Source organism: Pteropus medius, unplaced genomic scaffold (assembly GCF_902729225.1).
Source record: "Pteropus medius unplaced genomic scaffold, Ma_sr-lr_union100, whole genome shotgun sequence".
NCBI classification, from domain to species: Eukaryota; Metazoa; Chordata; class Mammalia; order Chiroptera; family Pteropodidae; genus Pteropus; species Pteropus medius.
The window spans coordinates 23804562-23825405 of NW_024340692.1; the positions used below are offsets into that span (position 1 = coordinate 23804562).

At 36.4% G+C, this 20844-nt stretch overlaps 1 pseudogene; it reads left to right on the forward strand.

Moving 5' to 3' along the window:
* The first annotated feature begins 20352 nt into the window (after positions 1-20352).
* Positions 20353-20470, forward strand: LOC120595690 (uncharacterized; annotated as a pseudogene).
* The last annotated feature ends 374 nt before the right edge of the window (positions 20471-20844 follow it).

Consider the following 20844-nt stretch of genomic DNA (forward strand, 5'->3'; position numbering starts at 1 on the left):
AAGTTTGAGCCTTATACAAAAAATATGATTAAAAATGGCTGTAATTCTGGAGAACATTTTATCCTTGCAGTCAGTGGATTTTAATGGGCACACTCTGCACAACGGTACACTATTAGAGGAGCAACAGGATAATAAGTCAATAAAGGCGCCAACATTCCATTTCTGGCCAGGGTGCTTTATCTCTAAGGATCTTGAATTCTGAAAACTTTGAGCTTCCCTTCTTTTGCAGTCCTGGGTATATCTGCTAACTATACTAACAGGATTCATCAACCTACAACTGTCTTTGGATTGTAAGCACTGAAGTCATTATTTTTCTGTCAAGTAGCCATCATATGAGAATACATATTTAATTAATAAGTGTCTGTATTATTAAAAATATTTAAAACTCTTTTGAACCTGCCTTCTGTGACAGTTTCAGAGTGCCTCACTACATTTTAGTCATCCTCTATTTGAGTCAAATTGCATTCCTTGGATTAATCATTTATCTTATTTATCAGACTTAAGTTCAATATCTTTTGCTTTTTTTCGAATGACAATTCCAAGAATGAATGTTTACCAATATAAAGGACAGTCCAAAAATGCACTCACTTAAAGGTCAAAAGCCTTTAAAATTTTACCCAGTAACTCGCAATAGCTGACATATTCAACAAAGATCTATGTTTGCTATCCAACTCAATGTAATAGTTAAAATTAAGAAATTAATTTATAGGTAAATATACATGACAAAACTTTAAATGTAAAACCATACTTGCAGTATTATGTAAGAGACACAGAGAAACATACCCCCCCCATACACATTTACATACAAGGAATTACTACAGTGTTTAGAATTGTTACCTCTGAGTGACCAAATTATGGGTGGTTTTAATTTTCTTCTTTCTCTAATTTCCATAGTATATACAAGTACTTCATAATCAAAGGGGGAAGAACAATTTCAGCTCTTAAAGACAATTCTAAATATAAATTTTAGAAGTGCTGACTAATGCTGAGTAACGACACCACCACTAGAATAAACGACACTGTGGTTTGGGTTATATTCGTTTAGAAATAAGGTAGAATTGTACACATATATGATACATATTTGTAAATACACTACCAACTTTCTCCCATTACAATTGAAACAAATCAGAGGCATAGATAATATCCACCAGAGTTCTTTAAAATCACTTCTACTGAGTCATGGTCTGACTGTCATAGAGAACTGCGTCTAGCAAACACCTAACTACTATGGTCAGGAGCCCTCGTTTCTGGAGTCAGTGTGGCCAGTGCAAACTCTGTATCACACTCTGAAAGGCAAGCACTTACATTATCTGGGCCCACCGTAAAGTAAAATAAGCTTCAGAAACCATCCATCTCTAAAATTCAGGGAAGCTTTTTACTCACTGGTTTGATAATAAATAATTACTAGATAGATTGTTGTTTTATTAGTAATGCTACCCACAGCAAACAAAATTCATCAGAGGCAACAGAGAATGGATTTGATGGATTGTCTCTTAAATCGTACTGGAACTTCCACAGATTAGTTTGGCAGTGGGTATAGGATCTCAGAAACAATGAGGTTTAATCACTCCATTTTTAAAAGCTAAGCAACTGCACTTTCACCTTTTCTAAAGACAAGGGTGGCCCTTAGTTTTACTCTACCTGTAAAATTCTCTTCAAAGTCTCTTACTTGAGTGTTTCTAGGCCTAATCCTACTTTGTATAACTTGAGGAATCTAGAAAATATACACTGCAAAAAAATAGTAATGTGATAGTGAATCTTAAGTAATCATAACTTCCTTTTTACTTAAAAATTTTTTTTTGACCACCAGTTTTTCAGCTTTTATTTCTATATTATTCAGAATAATGGTAGATGCTATTATAAATAAATTACAAATTTTAAGTGGATACACACACTAAAAGTTTTTTAAATTATTTTTATCACAGTCTGAGAGGTAGCTTTCTACCTCATCATGACTCAGGGATCTGGGATTCCAATATCTGTGGCTACGCTGAGCTTGAAGTTCTCAGTTTCCAGCTGGCAGGAAGAAAGAGTCCACGGAGAATTCTTACCTACTCCTTAAGCAGGGGCAGGAAGTAAAATATACAACATTCCCTACATTGATTGGCAAGAATTAGTCTCATGGCCACCTGGATGCGAAGAATGCTGAGAAATATAGTTCCTGCTTGGGCAGCTGTTTCCCAGAAACAACTTCATACTGTGGAAGGAAGAGCATAAATTTTGATACAGAGCCCCACATTTCTGCCCCATTTCCTTGGCCTTCTTGCTGTAAAATGGTTTTCAAATGTATAAATATATATAAAATCTACCAAGATATAACATTTATTCATACATGCATTGATTTTTTCATTCAGTAAATGTTTCTTTGATAGTCTACTATGTGTATGGCCCTATATATTCTAGTATTTGGATTATAATAGTGGAATAGTCCTGGTATTTTTACCCTCAAGAGTTTACAGTTTAGTTATAGCCATAGATAATAAGTAGCAAGAACAATAAGAAAAAAAAAATCACATCTTAAGGAAACAAATAGGACACTGTTTTGATTGGATAATTAGAGAAAGCCCCTCTGAAGGTGAATATTTGATCCTAGACGTGAAGCATGCGAAGGAGCTAACTATGCAATGAACACAGAGGTAAGAACAACAAATGCAAAAGCCTTCGGGTGAAGATAGTTCAAAGAAGATAGTTCGAAGGGCGAAGATAGTTAAAGATATAAATCTAAAGGTTAGATTTATATCTTTAAAATATTTAGATCCATCACCCTGCAAATTACATATAAACTACAAATGGAAAAGGGAACATTTGCAATGGAAAAATATGGTGGGAAATCCCTTCACCGAATGCTCAAATGTCACGTCACCTATAATGGAGTAAATTCACAGTCTATGCCCCTGCTATGATGAACTGAGGACACAAGTTAATGATAAAAATGAAAATTTTACAAAAATAAAAATAAAAAATTTAACCTAAAGCTAATCATGACAAAACAATCAGACAAATTTTGAGATATTCTATAGCACCATGGACCTGGACTCCAAATTGAGAGTAATGAGACAAGACAGCTAAATATAATGCATGATCCTAGATTAAATCATGGATAAAACAAACACATAGCAAAAAAAAAAGAAGAAGAAAAAGAAAAAAAGCTAATGATTTTGAAGGACCTTACTGAGACAATTGTGGAAGCTTGACTCTATCTGTTAGATAATAGTATTGGATTGCTGTTAAATGTCCTGATTGTGAAAAAGGTATTATGGTCATGTAGGATGCCCTTATGTTAAAAAATATACGACGAAGGGTTTAGGGATAAAATATGAGCCTTGGTGATGGGTACATGGATATTCATTGTATTATTCCTGAAAATTTTCTTTCTTTTTCTTTTTCTTTTTTTAAAATAAAAAGTTTGAGAAAATAATTAGATTCATGTTTTTAAAAAGTTACTCAGTGTGCTGTGTGAGGAAGAAATTGGGGAGAGGTAAGTGGGAATGCAAAGAGCAGTCAGGGGACTATCAAAGTCGTCCAGGATAGAAATGCTGGGGGCTCCCTCGGTCATTGCAGTGGACATTAAGAGTAGAGTTAGAGGTGGAAAAGACAGATTAAATATATTTTGGAAGTAGAATCAACAGCTTTTTCATAGATCGAATGTGAGAAAAATGAAAGTGAAAAAGTAAAATAATGATGAGAATAACAGAGTGTACAAAACTCACGTTAGGGGTAAATCTTAAATTTCACTGAGCTATTTAACTGCTGAAGCCAAGAGAAAAGCATGATTCCCACACACAAGATTTCCCAGGTCCAGAGGATACAAATGCACCAGCTGTATCAGAAGAAGCATGGCAATTCTTACTGCTGAGATCTGCAAGGTTTTTCCTCTGAGTTCTCATAATGAGGGTGACTGTGATGTAAATATCATTCCTTCTTGCATTCATACACTTCCAGTGACCACAAGACCAACGATTTCAATAATTCAACTGGGCTTTAGACATATTATCAATGGGCATCTTCAAAATTTCGGTGGAGAAAAAACCCACTAGGCCTGAATCTATAAGCTTAATGCAATTTGGAGCAAATAAGCAGTTTTGTTCAGCTCAGGCCAACATGTTACTTCGTGTTTTATGCAAGAGCTGTTATCACAGTCACATTGAAGAGAAGATTCAATGTGAATGGTAAATTATAAGAAATGCCCACACTTCCTATTTCCTATATCTATTTTAGTTGGTGGCAGTTAGGATTTACTACGCAACACTCAAAATACAAATGGTGCTATGTTAAAGGATATGTAAGTGACAGATTTGCAACCTCAAATCATGACTTCAAAATATTGGTGCCGGAAAGATTTCCAGTTCCAGAAGGCAGTTGAGACACACCACGCAAAACCCCCGCAGGTGAGGGCGACGGTGCGAGAGAAGAACTACGGGCCTCCTGGATGTTGAAGTGAAGCTGTGCAAGAGCTGGAGCGAGGTGCCGGAGCAGGCAGATGGAGGAGGTCTTCGGGTGCCAATCGCATGATGGGGTGGCACAGACAGTGAGCAGAGAGTGAGGAAATACTGCTAAGCAGGGAAACTGAGAGCATAAGGACGGGAGGAGAGAATCAAAAGGAAAGCCAAGAACTTCAGGAAAATGTAGAAGCAGGGTTATCTAAGGAGAATGTGCGGGCATCTTCCATTCACCCCTTCAGCTCTGCTTTAGGCTACTCTGCCCCAATCTTTGGTCAGGAGGCTGGATTCTGAGGACTGCATTGCCAGGGGCTCCTGTGCCCACTACAGGCGGTTGGTATCATCTAATGGGAGCCACTTGGAGAAAATCAGAGGACAAGCATAGGAAGAAGTTTCTTTCTCCCCTAGCTCCTTCCTGCTTATTCTCAGGATGTTCTGGACCCTCACCAGCTTTCTGTTCTTGCCCTCCAGGTCTGTGGTTGGTAATGGCCTCCCACTCTCACCAGCCCAGAGGTAGGCATCATTTCGTACTTATTTTCCTCAACTGTGGCTCATACCTTTGTAAGCAGTCACTCCACTAAATGCTCAGGAAAATGCCATCTCGTTCTGGCTGAGATCCTGATTCATACAGGGAGTTGCAAGTACGGCACCCATATTCAACGTCAAGGACACTGATTAAGGACAATGGGAACCACCCTGAGTTACATAGTGAATAGTCCAGCTCGGAAGTAGGAAACAGGAGTGGTGACTCCATACTCCTAACACAGAAGGATGATAGATTTCTTAATCTTTCTGCACTTGCATTAGTTTTCAGTCTCTATAACACTCATAGTCTTCCTTTCCAATGTCTCTGGTGTTCCCACTTTGAACCTAATCCCTGATCATCTGCATTCAGATAGGTAGGAACCTAAAGATATAGACAATTCAGAACCATGAGGAAATTGACTTGAGAAGACTTCATTTCAGGACAGTTGGATTTGTCTGAGTGAGCCTCACAATTGAGGGGGTGTGCATACTTCAGAATTCAACTTTAAAACTTCCTAATTTATGCCCCCATACTGACTCCTCTTTGGCTCATTTTCCCTGGTGTTTGTACTGAGGGCAGAAATAAAGAATTGTGGAGAGTAATGTGCACATTTAAAATATCCAGGAGGATGTGGTATGTGTTATATGTATCACAAGTCCAGTGAGAATGAAAACTGATATTCATACACAAAAGAAAGAGATGTCACACCTTATTCTAAATCATTACAATAACTTCAGACTGTATTCTAATCTCTAAGATTACAATAATTAAAACAGGTTTTGAAAAGTCACTTATTTGCAAAAAAGGTTGTGTAAAATTAAACATGCAGACACAAACACACAAAGAGATATCTATTCCCTTTCTACCCTTCCTCACCTCTAAACACAAGCTTTCTTCTTCATCTATGAAGTACCTATGATTGTTGCCTTTAGAGAGACGCTAATGCACAGAGAACATCAATGGAGTGCAGAGAATAGGAAGAATCTCAGCTACAATACCTAAAATTAGAAGTTGCTCTTAAAAATCTGTCCCAGAAATAAAAGTAATCAGAGGACTATACTTGATCGAGTACAAGTGACTCTGTTTTAAGCATAAACTGCAAAAGTAAGAGACATTGGTGTCTTTTGGACACAATAGCAATGGCCCAGAATGGTTTGTTATTAAAACTACTCAAAATTTCTTTTAAAGGGAAGAAGTGCTTTTCTTATTTACCCCTCTACTAGGAGCAATCTTTTTCCATGTGATATAAATTATAGTTCACTGAAACAAGGCGCTAGAAAGGTATCTTTTACTCTTCCTGCATTGACATTACAAGTTTGCATCAAAGTACAATCAGGATGGTTGTTATTTATATAATATTAGAGTTATATCGTATAAATGAAGGTTTGGAAAAAATAAATGGAAGAGCAGAACTACAGAATAATATGAGTCTAATTCATGTCACTTATTTATATGGAAATATTGTTGGTATAATAATAACAAGAACACAGAGAAATAAATCCAGGACAAGGAGAGGAACCCTAAAGGTCAGGAAGAAAAAGAATGTCACATGAATACTGTTATTACAGAAAACATGAGGTTTCATTACACTATCTCTAGAAGCTAAGTGACCAAAATTTAACCTTCATCAAAATCAAGGGTAGCCCTTCTTTTTACTGTGTAAAATTCTCTTTATCATCTTGCATTTGAGTGTCTCTATGCTTAATTTTACTGTGAAAAGCAAGCTTGAGAAGGCTAAAACAGCAACAACAACAGATGATGTACAGAAAATTAAAATAAATCATTTCTAAGACAAACATACAAAGAACTGAAGGCCAAGACAATCTCCACTAAAAAGAAGAAATTTCCACAAAATAACAAAGATATTATGGAATCTCGTTTTAGTCATTCTTAGAAATTACAGCTGCAGTCAGATAAAGCAAAATCTGGAAATTATAACATTTGAAGATAGGAAACTCAAAACTTTTAGGCAAGAAATGTGGGCCAATCTATGGTGGACAAATGTAGTCTAATATAACTAGTCTACTCTGTCTGGGGTGGGCGTGGGGGGATGAGGAAAATCAGGGAAACACAGATTTCAGAATTATTTTTATAGAGAAAGATGCAGAATAATTCATCATGAAGGGAAAAAAAATTATAAATTAATAAGAAATGCTCACCTTACCAAGAATAAGGAAGGTCTAATTTACAAAAATCATCACATTCTAACACCCTTGAAAAGGTAATTTGATTAAGTGTCTAAAATGAGTTGACTCTGGAAAAACCATAGGCATATTTTACCCGGACTTTGTAAGAAAGCTTTTGATACCATGCTATACACAGGGGTGATCTGTCAAATAATTACTAAACTTGGGAGGCGAGCACAGTCCTTGACTAGATAAGTACAGTCCTGTAAGCTGTATCAGATAGAGAGCCAGCAAAGTGCCACAGAGCGATCCTTTTGAGGAACAAGTTGGTTCTCTCAATGCATTAATGAAGTAGGGGAAAAGAAGAAAAGAAAGATAAAGAACCGGCAGTCAAGTCATCCTGTCTACAGATGATGAAATATGGGGAGACCATGGTAGGGAGGGAAAGCCCTATCGTTTATCTTAGCGGGAGGAGCTCCATCTTGAGCAGCACTTTCAGTCATGTTGCACTATGCTTAGGGCTTTCCAATTCCTTCTGACAGATCTGCCTTTTTTTTTTTTTAACAAGACTTTGGGTTTGTATAATGCTTTTCTTCCTAAGAGTACAAAACGCCTTCCATAGATTTTATTCCATTTATCCTTATCAAAACCTGTGAGTTTAAACAGTCCAGGTAAAGATGTCTATTTTACAGGCAAGAAAGAGAAGTTCACAAAGGCCAACTGATAGGCCCATGGTCACAGGGAATATACTGTACTCATCAGGCAGTGCGCTGAATGGAGGGGGTTAGAGACCCAACAATTAGGTATTCTAACAGAGCAATGGTAAACAATGCTTCTCCTGATTCTTTAGGCTTCTTACTCTAGGCCACAAATTGGCAAACTATGGCCTGTAGGCCAAATCTGGACTGCTGCCTTTTTTCATATGACTCATGAGTTAAAAATGATTCTGACATTTTTAAGTGGTTGGAAAAGAATAGTAATATTTCGTGACATGTGAAAATTATATGAAATTCAGATTTCAGTGTTCCATAATAAAGCTTGATTGGAACACAGCCGTGCCCATTTGTTTACTTACTGTCTCTGGATCCTTTTGTGCTCCAAAGCAAATCAGAGTAGTTGTGACAAAGACCATACAGCCCACAAAGCCTAAAATATTTATTATCTGGCCCTTGACAGAAGATGTTTGCTGACCCAATAGGTTTTCTATTTTCTTTCTGTTTCTCTCTCTTTTTCTTCTTTCCTTCTTCTTCTTTTTTATTTTTATTTTTTCTAGAAATCAAAACTTTCTTTCAAAGAAATTTATAGGAAATGAGCCACAAGCTTGCCCTAGAGTTTCGTTTCAAAATGATGAAGCCAGGAGCCAGGACTTGAGTCCCCTCTTCTCTTAAACCAAAATAACTTGATGAATGAGAATATGTAACAGCAGGAGCCATCTCCCTCCTTAGTAAAGGACAATGACTTCCCAGATTTCTCCCTCTCTATTGGATTGTGAGCCCCTTGTGATATAGGCATGTCTTATTTATTTTTCCACCGCCAGCTACTGGCACTTAATTAGACTTAATAAATATTAAGTTAATAAATGTTAATAGATTGAAAATGTGAATGACTTATAACCTAAATCAAATCAACATGTAAGATTGACATAGACGCTTCATACACTGCCTCTTGTCCCACTTCTTATTTTTAAAATAGCATCTTTGTCCTTCTGCAGAGCTCCCTGAACTAACAGAGATTAATGGAAAAGAACAAACAGAGCATCTTTTTCTCTAAAAACACAAATAAACAAATAAACAAACAAAGTGGCTAATTTTTTCCACTGACAGAAATTTTACTCACAGCCTAAAGAGCAGTTCATGATATTTAGAAGCATTAGTAAATTAATTCTCACTAATCAACACTGGATTGTCCTACAATGACTTGAGAAAGGAGGAAAAAAATTATAAACAAGCTAATAATAATTCTAGTCTAGAGGAGAATTGAGGCCAGTTTGAAACCTACCCAGTAACCATGCCCTTTTATAAATAAAGTTGATTTTTTTTTTAGGTATATTTGCTCATCCTGCAGTAATTCAACATAACTAGGCATATTCTGATTACTTAATATTACCATGTTCTATATAAAAAAGGCAAAGTTTTTACATCAGCCTCCATAATTTAGGAGAAAGTGTTAGGATACATAGACATAAACCAAATATAAATTTTGCTTCTGTATCTTTTGCTAATGATCTTTTTCGCATTTGATGTCAAACAAACACAAAAGACAAAAATGCAAGAGGAGGTGAGAGTCAGCTCTCTGCTCAGCTTAGCTGCATTTCTCATGGATTAGCGGATCTGTGAGATATAAAATGAACAAGAATTGATCCTATCATTTTTAATGATAGCTTTGCTGCTGCAGCAAAGAAGATAAATGGTGACTTCAGACTATGATTAACCCCAAATGAACTGTTTCAGTCAGTGTCCGGACAAGCAAAGAAAGTCTGCTCAGATGAAAGTATAAGGACATAATTTAGAGAGTGTGAAGGGACTCTTTATAGAGCAGAATTGAAAGAACCTCCAGGGGACAGTGAGCACCCAGAGACTTGCAACAAGCAGAGGCTATGACCATCCTGAGACCTGAAGAGGCAGAGGAAGAATTCTAGTGAAAGCTAGAGTCATATAGAAGAGCCACTTCACAGAAGTTGTAGTTGATGGATAGAGACATTGCCAGAAGCACAGCACGTAGTGGGAAAAATGCCCTATTTTCTCTTCTCTTGCCCTTTGATCTCCTACCATGGCTTCCTATTGACTTATCCCAACCAGAAGCTAGTGTTTAAGGAAGTCTGGTCGATGCAGTGGAGAGGACGTAGAGGTCTTCTATCTCTCCTCAACCCAGGCAAATATCAATGCAGAGAAAGTGGAGCATGAGTGGCCAAGGGCGGGCTAATGGGAAAAGACCAGCAGATGAGCCGCAATATGAAACAATTGTCCATGTCCTCCTTGTGTTCCATATCCAACCAACCATATACCTCTCTCTAACTCTTCTGCATGTTTCTATACACCCCAGGTAAAGGAGAACAAATTCATAAGCAACTGGATTTTCTAAGCCATTAGACAGGTGCCAGAGAATGACTGGCCAGCCATAAGAAATTTATTTGCCTGAAATTTTAGAGACATCTTTTTTTCTAAATTCCCTATCTTCTCCCAGGATCCCACAAGGGAGTTTTTTGGGTAATAGTAATAATATTTTAAATCTTTTATAATTTTACTGGCATTTAGAAATCTTAAAGAATTGATTTCCTCTATGTGTAACATTCTATTCTGGATTCCTTCCTTAGTATGTCCTTTTGTTACAGCCAAAGCCCATAGCATGACAGGTTTACTTCATTAGTAAGCCTCAGAGTTCTAGAAGATAAGAACTATGCAAGGTAGTAAAGTATAGGGCTGGACTTGCAAACAGAATCCATAGGTTTGAGTTCTTGATCCCTCCTTTTCAGTGCTTGATTGATCTTGATCATATGCAAGCCTCTTAACCTCTCTAGGCTTTAGTTTCATCATTTGTAAAATGATGGAGTTAAACTGCATTAATAGTAAAGTTCCTTTTAGCTCTGGGATTCTGTGACACTATGCTTCTACTTATATTCAAGCAACTGAAAGTGTTGCACTGCAGAAAGAATATATTACCGACTTAATAGTGCCTGATATGGGACATAGAGGGAGAGATCCAATACTGAGAATCAATACTCACTAACATAGAACAGGAGATGGAAAGTGCTGAGAGCAGTCAATCAAGAGCTAATGCACAGCAGATTTCTTGGCCAAGGCCAAAGACCGAAAGAAAAAAGAAGAATGTGGAGGGAAGGCTGGGGGGGGGGTGGTATCAAGATAAGGCTCCCTTTAGGAATAGCTGCTCATAGAAGCAAGAAATTACTTATAAATCATGGCAACTTTTAATTTTTCTTGTTTGAAATGTTGCAGATTTTGTCTGTTGCTATTACCTGTTAACTAGAAGTTGGCATATTGCTCCCTAGGACCTGAGTATAGTTCCGGTATTCAGTATCTAAATGAAACAGGTTTAGTTCATCTCACATCCTTGAGTTCTGAACCGCATGTAAACTTAGTATATGGTTTGTTTGGATCTGGTTTTCCCCGCATACCACCACAACAGCTATTGAGACTATTAATAGGAATTATGTACTAGGAAATGCCTAGTGAATTTACTAAGAAGGAAACCAATTATGCGTGGTGATCAAAAACAAGACTCTACCATTGGTATTACTGTGTATTACATGCGTGGCAAGATGGTGTTGGACAATATATTAGGAAGAAATTATTATTCTGATTATCCGCATTACTTATTCTGGTTCTTTTTTGTGACTGGGAACCATGCAAAAATTTTTAATTCAATAATGAAGAGCCTCTCTGATTAAAATAGAATAAAAATAAGGAAACATATCAATTGTTCAGATTATCTGATGTCAGTCTATTTTTCTGTATATAACTAAATTTTTTTTCTCATTTTATTGGGTGATACAACTCAGGTAAACATCCTGGAACCCAGGCAGGTAACTGAGTTTTCTAATCTGACATGTTGAGAGCCATGGGAAGCTGGGCTGGGGTGTGGTGGAGGGATACGTGAACAGCTGACTTGGCTAATAACTTTTGGCAGTTTCTCCTCCTAGCCACTGTTCTCTTAATGAAGCTCTATACTAAGAACAAGATTGCTATATATTCTGTTTCTTCACCCACACTGCAAATGAAGACATTACTCAATAAAGAATCCAGTAGTAATCCTTGAAAGAGAGAAAAACAAGTAGCTGGTGTTTTTCATGGCTGAAGGGAAAATCAGAGAGAACATTTCCCAGGTCACAGAAATCACTGCTAGAGAATGCAGTTTAACCCTGAGAACTTGGTTTTCTGCAGGCCATCCCCCAAGAGCGCTACCTTGAGTTGTTATCAGTGCAGATACATCAATGCCTAGCTTGGCTTCCGAGGCTTCCCCATACTTCATGAAGGGCCATTCAAATTCCTTTGAAGCTGAATAAGTAAACATTGCTTAATCTCAGTTCTTTTTTCTTAGTGATTATTTTTTTCCCCCTTTGAGTTGGTTCATTGAGAAACCGGGTCAGAAATAACATGCAAATCTCATAATACTCTTTGTTATAAGATGTATGTGATATTGTTTTTATTTAGTTCTGAAATCTTTGCTTAGGGCAGAAAGTAGCTTCTTGATAATTTAGTCTTCCAGATGACTCAGATTCATTGTAACACATGCTTGGTTTTAAACATGAGCTGATTCTGATTTGAACTTAGAATTGCGGCTTTTCAATTCATGACCTTGGGATACAAAAGACCACTGTAAAGTTTTGTTTTGTTTTGTTTGTTTTGTTTTATTTCAGAGGCTAAGCATCAGCTTTCACCTACCAGATTTTTAAACTTCAGGAGATTCCAAATAATAAAACAACCTCTATAGCTGAATGAGTTCAAAGAAGTTTAAATTTTTTAAAACAGAATAAAATGTATCTTCTCCCTTTTGGGAGCATATGAGAAGTCTTCTGATATTGACTATCTTGAATGGTCAACTATGTAGCTATATTTAAAGTATTTGTAAGCTGATAATGAAAGCCAGCCTTATTTATTTATATTTACATTTTACATATATATCTCTGGTGCTTTTGTTCTGAATTTATGGAAGTCCTTTACATATTTTAGCTAATCCTAACATTATTTATATAAGATATGTGGATTAAGATTTCCCACAAATCTAAACCCTTCCTGAAATTTTTCCAGGTAAGTCTATATATCTTTCTCTTCCTCCTGCCACTTACTCCAATATTTTAGTCTGTCAAAATTGTTTTCTTTTTCCCTGGCTCTGTCCCAATTTCTCTGCCTTCTCAAATCCTTTCTCAGTATTTCCCTCTTAGGAAATGATCTCTTCTGTCCACAAGAATCCCATAGAACTGGATTTTTACCTTTGTAACAAAATCTATCTGATTCTATTTTTTTATAATGCTTCTATGTATCTTGTTTTATCTTTACTGCAGGCTGTAAGTTCCTTGAACACAGATCTGCATAATTCATCTGTTTAACCCACAGAGCACTTAGCAGGGTGTCTGGTCCATAGCAGATGCTAAATATCTATTTGTTAAATACATCAAAGGAAATTTAGATCACCAAATTTGTGTTTCTCTGCAGAAAAATCTGCAAACTGAAACTTTTCTAATCTTCCCTTCCCTTATCCAGTTGTCAATTTTCAGTCTTTTTTTCTGCTCTTTCTTGAATCCATTGTCTTTTTTCTGTTATTGCACTAGTTTAAGCTCTCAGTTTGGTTCATCTAGGATAACTTTCTGGTTCTATTCTCTTTCTACCCCTCACCCTGCCCTCTACTCCTTCCTTTCTACTCACTGCTTCAACTCTTGTTCATGTACAGTCGTCTGTGTAAAAGAAAACTTTTTTTAAAAAGCAAACACAGTTGACCCTTGTTCAAACTTGAGGTTTAAACTGCATGGGTCCTCTTATACATGGATTTTTTTTTTTTTTTGGATAAATATACAGTTGGCCCTCTATGTCCCCGGGATATGCATCCACAGATTCAACAAATTTCGGATCAAAAATAGTATTTTCAGCCAGCATTTAGAAATCCAGGCACGTGGAGGGCCAATTGCATGCATTGTCCTTCGCCATTTTATATAAGGGATTTTGGTATCTGTGGAAGTCCTGAAACCAATCTCCTGTGTGGATACTGAGGGACAACAGGAGTCAAAAGTCATATGTGGATTTTTGACTTCGAGGGTAGTTGGCACCCTAACCTCCACATTGTTCAAGAGTCAATTGTACCCCAAAGTTAATATCCAGTGTTCTTCATTGTTTGCCATATTACAAACTCTTCCAGCATAGGGCAGCCTTATTTCCCAGTACTGGTTGACATAAAATCTATATACCAGCCAGCCGGACTTTTCGTTCATTCTGTGTGATTCTTAATCTTTTCTATCGGTGTCCTTTTGTTCATGATATTCAGTGTACCTAGAATGACCACACCTCTAGACTATTACTTGCAACCATTATAATCTCACTTGTCTTTTTAGCCCTAGCCCAAAGATACAATCTTCCCTTAAATCTTTCCTTACTTTTTTCTCCACTCCTAAATGACATAAACTCTTCTTTGTTGGGCAGTTCTCTGTCTCTCCATCACTGAATTCTTTGCTAATCAGGAATCATGTTTGACTCATCTGGGTAAATACAGCGCCTGGAGGAATGCCTTGCCATAATAGATTTCACTAAATATTTGTTTGAATTGAGTCTCTTAAAATTCATTCATACTTATCCGTAAAGGGCAAAAGACTCTATTTGGTACTTCTCTAATTCTCAATATTATCTTTCAATTCCATTTTATTACTCACTCTCAGAATTTAAATGTCACTTTATAATTCCCCAAAGATAATGAACTTCTTCCATTTTTTGTTCTTTTGCTCTGTATCATCACCACCATTCCCTGCCAGTTAAAATTTCTTTCACTTCTCTTCTACTCTTTTCTTCAGTTTTACCTCCAACTCTAAGCAAACCAGGCATCACTCTAGAACATTGGATGTCAGTTTAGATGATCTCAAAGATTTCTCTCAGTTTCATTAGCCAATGGTTTAACAAGTTTCATACTTGAGAATCCAAGTTATTACAAACGTTTTAATTGCATCATCATAATAAAGTGATATAAAGGTCTTTGGGGCCCTGGGAAGTGAGGATAAAGTAATTCACTAGCTAGTGAAGCTTTCAATCTGGAGAGGGATTCTGTGAAGGGTGGAGATTAGGATGTGTTTCTAGCTGCACGGCAGAATTGCAGACTGGGAAGTTCCATTGTCTGGATGCTCAAGGAAAGCCATTCTGTCCTGTCTCCTTGTTTCCAGCACACTTTTGGGACATATTTTATATTTTTATCAAATTGTACAATAACATTGTTGCCAGTTACCAAGGTATCTTAAGGTACTGTATATCTGTATAATGCCCCAGGAATATAAATTAAATGCTACAATTTTGAAAGAACTATGTATTGTAAAATTTAACTCTCGTGTAGTCTTTTAGTTCTAGAAGATGACAGAGGAATAAAGAAAGTGTGTATAGGAACAGAAAAGTTAATGCCAATACCCAAGGAGATGTTTCTGAAGCACTTCTAGCTATAATTAGAAATAAATAAGAAAATGAGAGAACAATGATTGAAGCTACGTTCCTCCATAGAAAATATGTGGTAGCAACTAGGGTAAAAAAATGAAAACAAAAACAACAAAATAAAAATAAATCGCACTATGGAATATTTGCCAAATAATGAAAATAAATAGTTGAAGAAAGAATAAATGATATCTCCATTGCTATCAATTATTAGTATGTGTCATATAATAACATTATATAATATTATTTGTGCTATATAATTAAATATTTATATTATATCACTATTAGTCATATTAATCTGTTCTCAAGAATCCATTAGAATATGACTCATGAGTAGTTACACCAGTAAATAATTTTCTTCAATAGTTAGGTAGCAAGCAATACCTTCTTTCTTCATACCTACATCCCATTATTAATCAATGGGATATGCAATTAGTATACATGAGAATGACACAACCAGCAGACTAGAAATTGGGTTTTCTTTAATATATAGTCATGTCCCCAGGGCTTCAGTTGCTCTGCAAAAGAAACTTTATTTTCATTTTTTCATGAAGGATAACATAATATATTTGTTTCATAAATCCCCTTATCAACTTTACGATGCAAATAGGGGACACATATTTTTATTTCTTATACCTGGATGGATAGGCTGACAAAGACACAGCCAATTAGAGATAGAAAATCATTCACAATGTCAAATGGACCTGGCTTACTAGCCTTAAGACCTTGAGCAATCTTAAATTTTTTGCATTCTGGACATGATTTTATTTTTTTTATTCTGGACTTAGTAGTTATCTGAAAATATTGTTGTGAGGAGCCAATAAGAGTATATATCTACACGCATAAGCATGCACGTGCGCGTGCACACATACACACAAACATTCATTGCACATGTATACTTTGTGTAATTGGAAGCATACATTGAATGTGGCTAGTATTTTTATCATTATGAAGCACCTAATGGTTCTTAGTTATTCAATGATGCAACCACACTAAATGACTGGAGCCAAGTACTGGGCTCCAGCACTCTCTAACCTGACATGAAAAACTGGACCATGATCTCTCTTCAGCCTCTCATGACCTCTAAGTGTTTGTGTTGTGGTCAGGGTGTCATAAAAAAAGTTATGGGGCATCCTGTTCTTGCCATTATACTTAAATACAAAGCATTTAGCAATCAGCCATGTTCTTACCTTTTGTTTTGAAGAAAAATCAAAACACTTAGCATATAATGAGTTCTTAATAAATATCATCATCATTTTCTTTGATGACCTGAGCTCTAAACACTCAATCCTGAGGAAAGAGCAGATACAAATAAGAGGGTTTGTTTTTTATTTTTTTCAATTTATAATTATTATCACAGCGACACCATTTAAACTTTTTTTCTTGAAATAATGTGAAATTTACAGAAGAGTTACCAGAATTCATCAATTGTTAACTTTTTACCTCTCTCTCTTTCTCTTCGTTTCTCTTTTTCCTTCTTCTACCCTCCCCTCTGTCTCTCTACGTGTGTGTGTGTGTGTGTGTGTGTGTGTGTGTGTGTGTGTGTGTGTGTATTTTTGGACATCACACTCTTTACCCCAGATGCTTTGGCATATTTTTCTTAAGGACAAAGACGTTCTCAGCACAATGATCTAAATCCAGGATTTATGTATTACTACTTCCTATATACTGTCTATATTAAAATTTCACTAATTATCCCTAATGATATCATTATAGTATTTTATTTTCCTTGATTCAAGATCCAAGCTAGCTCATGTGTCACATTCAGTTTCCTGTCTCATTCGCCTCCTAACTGGGGTTTATCTCCTTGTTCCAGGAGCTGTGTGAGAGTGTAGAACAAAAATCAGTGAAGATAAATCTTTCTAATGAGAAACAAACAAAATATTTTTATAAAATGTAATAGATTCTTTATAAGAAAGATTACATTTTAGGCTCTACTAAAAATTCCCCCCTCTCCAAAAAAACAAAAAACAAAAAACAAAAAACAAAAAACAAAAAAAACTCAAGAGGCTTTAATTCCCACCTGGTAAGTTTCACCACAGCCAGTTAAGAAAGTATTTTACCATGAAAACTCAACAAGGCTAATTCTGCCTTGACTTGATCTGTTTTTCAGCATGATTTGAATATAAATCAAGCCCCTACCAAGTGCCAGTGTGAGATCTGCGCCTAGCCTTGAACTGGTTAAAAAAGCGGGACAGAGCTACATATTTTACCATGCCATTTATATGAAGTAAAGCAGATTAGAAGTTGCCTGAGACTGCAGGGTGGAACTGGTATTGATTGCAAACAAGTGTGGAGGGTCTTTTTGGGGTGATAAAAAAATGTCCAAATATTGGATTATGATTAGGGTTGTACAACTTTGTAAATTTTCTAAAAGCATTGAATCATATGCCTAAAATGGGTATGTTTTTATGCCACAAATTGTACCTCAAAAAAGCTATAGAGAGAAAAGAAAGAAAGAAAAACAGAAAGAAGGAGAGATTATCCCATAAAAAAGTCTGGACCAAGAAATCTTATCTATAGAGCAATTTAGGCAGATTTCAGGGTTGGGGGCCTCCCAAGTAAAGGTGACAGAGGACATCAGTTTCCTGTGCCTTTCTTACCTGCTCCCTGTTTTGAGTGATGAGCAATGCTTGTGAGTTATCTACATTGTCAGTACCTAGAAAACATTTCTTCCTGCCAAGTGGAACTTGGATCCTGTACTACTTATTTCCCTATGTAAAAATCCTGCCGAAATTCATCTGCACAGACTCATGGAACCATGATAAAAATTAAAGAGAAATAGTCTCTACAAATGTTTTGAAACTTTTGAAGAAACAAAGAGCCAATTGAAGTTGCTAAGCCTGTCTTTCTGACAAATGTCTGTATGAAAATGGTTAGAGGAAACAGGTCTGCATCCATATCAGCATAATGTCTTAACAGTGGTATCCTGGGGGAAGAAAGAGCATCATGCACATTTCACTGCAGAAAAACTATAAATGTTGAGAATTTTTATGAATTAAGGACCTCAAAATTATTTTAGTGATTTTATTTTTTAAATAAAATTAGGTGAGTTCTCTAAGCATTCCTACTGTGGCCTGAATATCTACCTTCTGTAAAAAGCATGAAGAAAACCTCAATGGAGCAACAAGGCTGTAACACTGGGGGCAATGATTGATTTCACTTGAATACCAGCACCAACAAAAAATGTTTAAAAACAGTTTCACGGCTCAACTTTCTCCTTGCTTTTTTTTTTTCTCTTATAGTTGGAATGTATTTTATCGTCTGTCAGTTTTGCCCTATGATATGTCCTCTTAAATTGGATCTGTAAGCCCTTCATAAAGTTTAATAAATCTTCAGCATTTCACCCTAAGGAAATTATATTAAAAACCTTCAAATGTGAAGTTGGGCCCGCAGACACACAGCGCTGGGAATTTTATCACCATAATCAGCGTGTAATGAAAGCCTCTGTCGCTGTTCCTTCCCAATCATAATCTGCCTGTCTTTATGAAAAAAAGGGGGGTTTGTCTGGGTTCATCTGCAAGCTTTAATTGGAAGATGTCTTCATTTCATTCCAGCCTACTGGGATAATAACTCAGCCTCGTGTTTAAACACAGGCCCTTGCCGCTGATATTTTTTCATTTAGTAAAGCATGTCTCTTTAAATGATTTAGCAAATCATCATGAATGCCAAGCCAGGGTGATTGGCAGCTCATTGCCGGTGCACCATTTGCATGACATTTGTTCTTCAGCTAAGAAAGCTGCCGCAGGTAAACAAGCAGGCCCTGTACTGACTCCCTTTGAGTCCCTTCCTGTTTATTTTCTCATAATCAAATGACATTTATGGAGAGGCAAATGCAGCTGCACATATATGAGGAAAATGCAATCAGGCTAAACATGATGACTTCATTCAGGTGATATTTTGATTAGAGAAAGGATATTTCTATGACATAGGGTTTTTTTTTAATTGAGAAATCTGACAAATTCCCTTTTGTGTAACTCACACTTTATATTTTATCTATATTTTAATGTAAATGGTGGACTCAAATAATTGGTTGACTGGATGTTCGCTAATGAGGATTTCATTATAGCATGGGAAAGCATCAAGCAGGAGACGCATGACAACCTTCTTTGTCCCATTCAGAAGATAATAGCCTTTTCTTCCATCAAAGGAAAAAAAAAAGAGAGAGAGACAGGAAGAAAACAAGGCATATGACATAAAGTTATTTTATGGCATCAATGAATGTAGCTTTTCCTAAAGGAAATTTCAGAGAGGAAGTTATTTTATAGTTAAACATTTTATACATATTTTCTGGCTCATAGTCTTTCCAAGGGACATGGACAATAACAAATCGTTCTTTTTTTTTTCTTTTCCTTTTTAAAATTTTTAATAGTGACATAAAATCTCTCTAGTTAATGTGGTTGAGGAGAGCAACAAACAGCAAGGTGCATATTAGCAGGCTTGTTCGAAATGCAGGCAACCATAAGACTTACAGAAAGGTATGTTTTGTTTCCAGAAAATGTTTCCTCTGCAGTATGAGCAGATATAATCTTTCGAACTTCCTCAGCTTCTCATAGAGTTGGATGCTAGGGGCAGGGGATAGCTGTCATTTCAACTCTATGATAAGGATGTATTTTCACGATCAGCTGCCAAATCCTCCTTAAGGGGCACAGAAGTCAACGAGATACCACCCAATTCTTTACGAGCTAAAACAATCACTGTAGGAAAAGTATTCTCTTTCTAATACTTCTATATGAGAGAAGGATGTGAAACATGATTCTGTTAAGGATCACGAAGTTATTCTAAGCAACCCAAATTTCATTTTATTATTAATATTATTATTATTACTTCATCATTGTGATTTTGGGTTTCTATTCTGGATAGGCTCTTTCCTGTGCTATTTTTTGTCTATCATCTATGACTCTTAAATGGCAAGGAATTATTCACCCAACCCAAAAGTCCTAGATTGCTCCCCAGTCCATCATGACTGAAAGAAAAATGCTGCCTCAATGTAGTGCTTAAGGCTGGGCTCCCCAGCTATTCGGGGGCTGGCTGAGAGAGCAAATTTAAAGAGCCCAAGAAGTAAAAATAGAAAAGCTAACAACAGGTTGGAGAAGGAGGTACAATTGGTTAAAAGAAAGGGTCTAGTCTAAACCATGCCACACTGAATAAGCCCAATCCCATCTGATCTTGGAAGCTATGCAGGGTTGGGCCTGGTTAGTACTTGAATGGGAGACCACCTAGGAAGACCAGGTGCTGTATGCATAAAAAATAAAAAAATAAGAGATTATAATATAAGCTGACAATGTCCTTGCAATCTGTGAGATCAACCAAGGATTGCCTCGCCTAAAAAAAAAAAAGGTCTAACATGGTTGTGGACTATACTTGTGTTTTTTTTTTGTTGTATTTGAACTCACAAAAAATACTCTTTAAGCAATATCTTCCAACCAGAAGGTCAGTTATCTTAAATAATAACAATGACATTTATATGGTTCTTTATAACATCTATAATGTTATGACATTTGAAATAACAATGTCTAGTATGAGTTCTATATTAAGAGGTTGCCTAATGTTCACTGGCTGAAGCAGATTTAGCAGGAATCTGGTTCTTTTGACGCAGATGAAAAAAAGAAGTTACT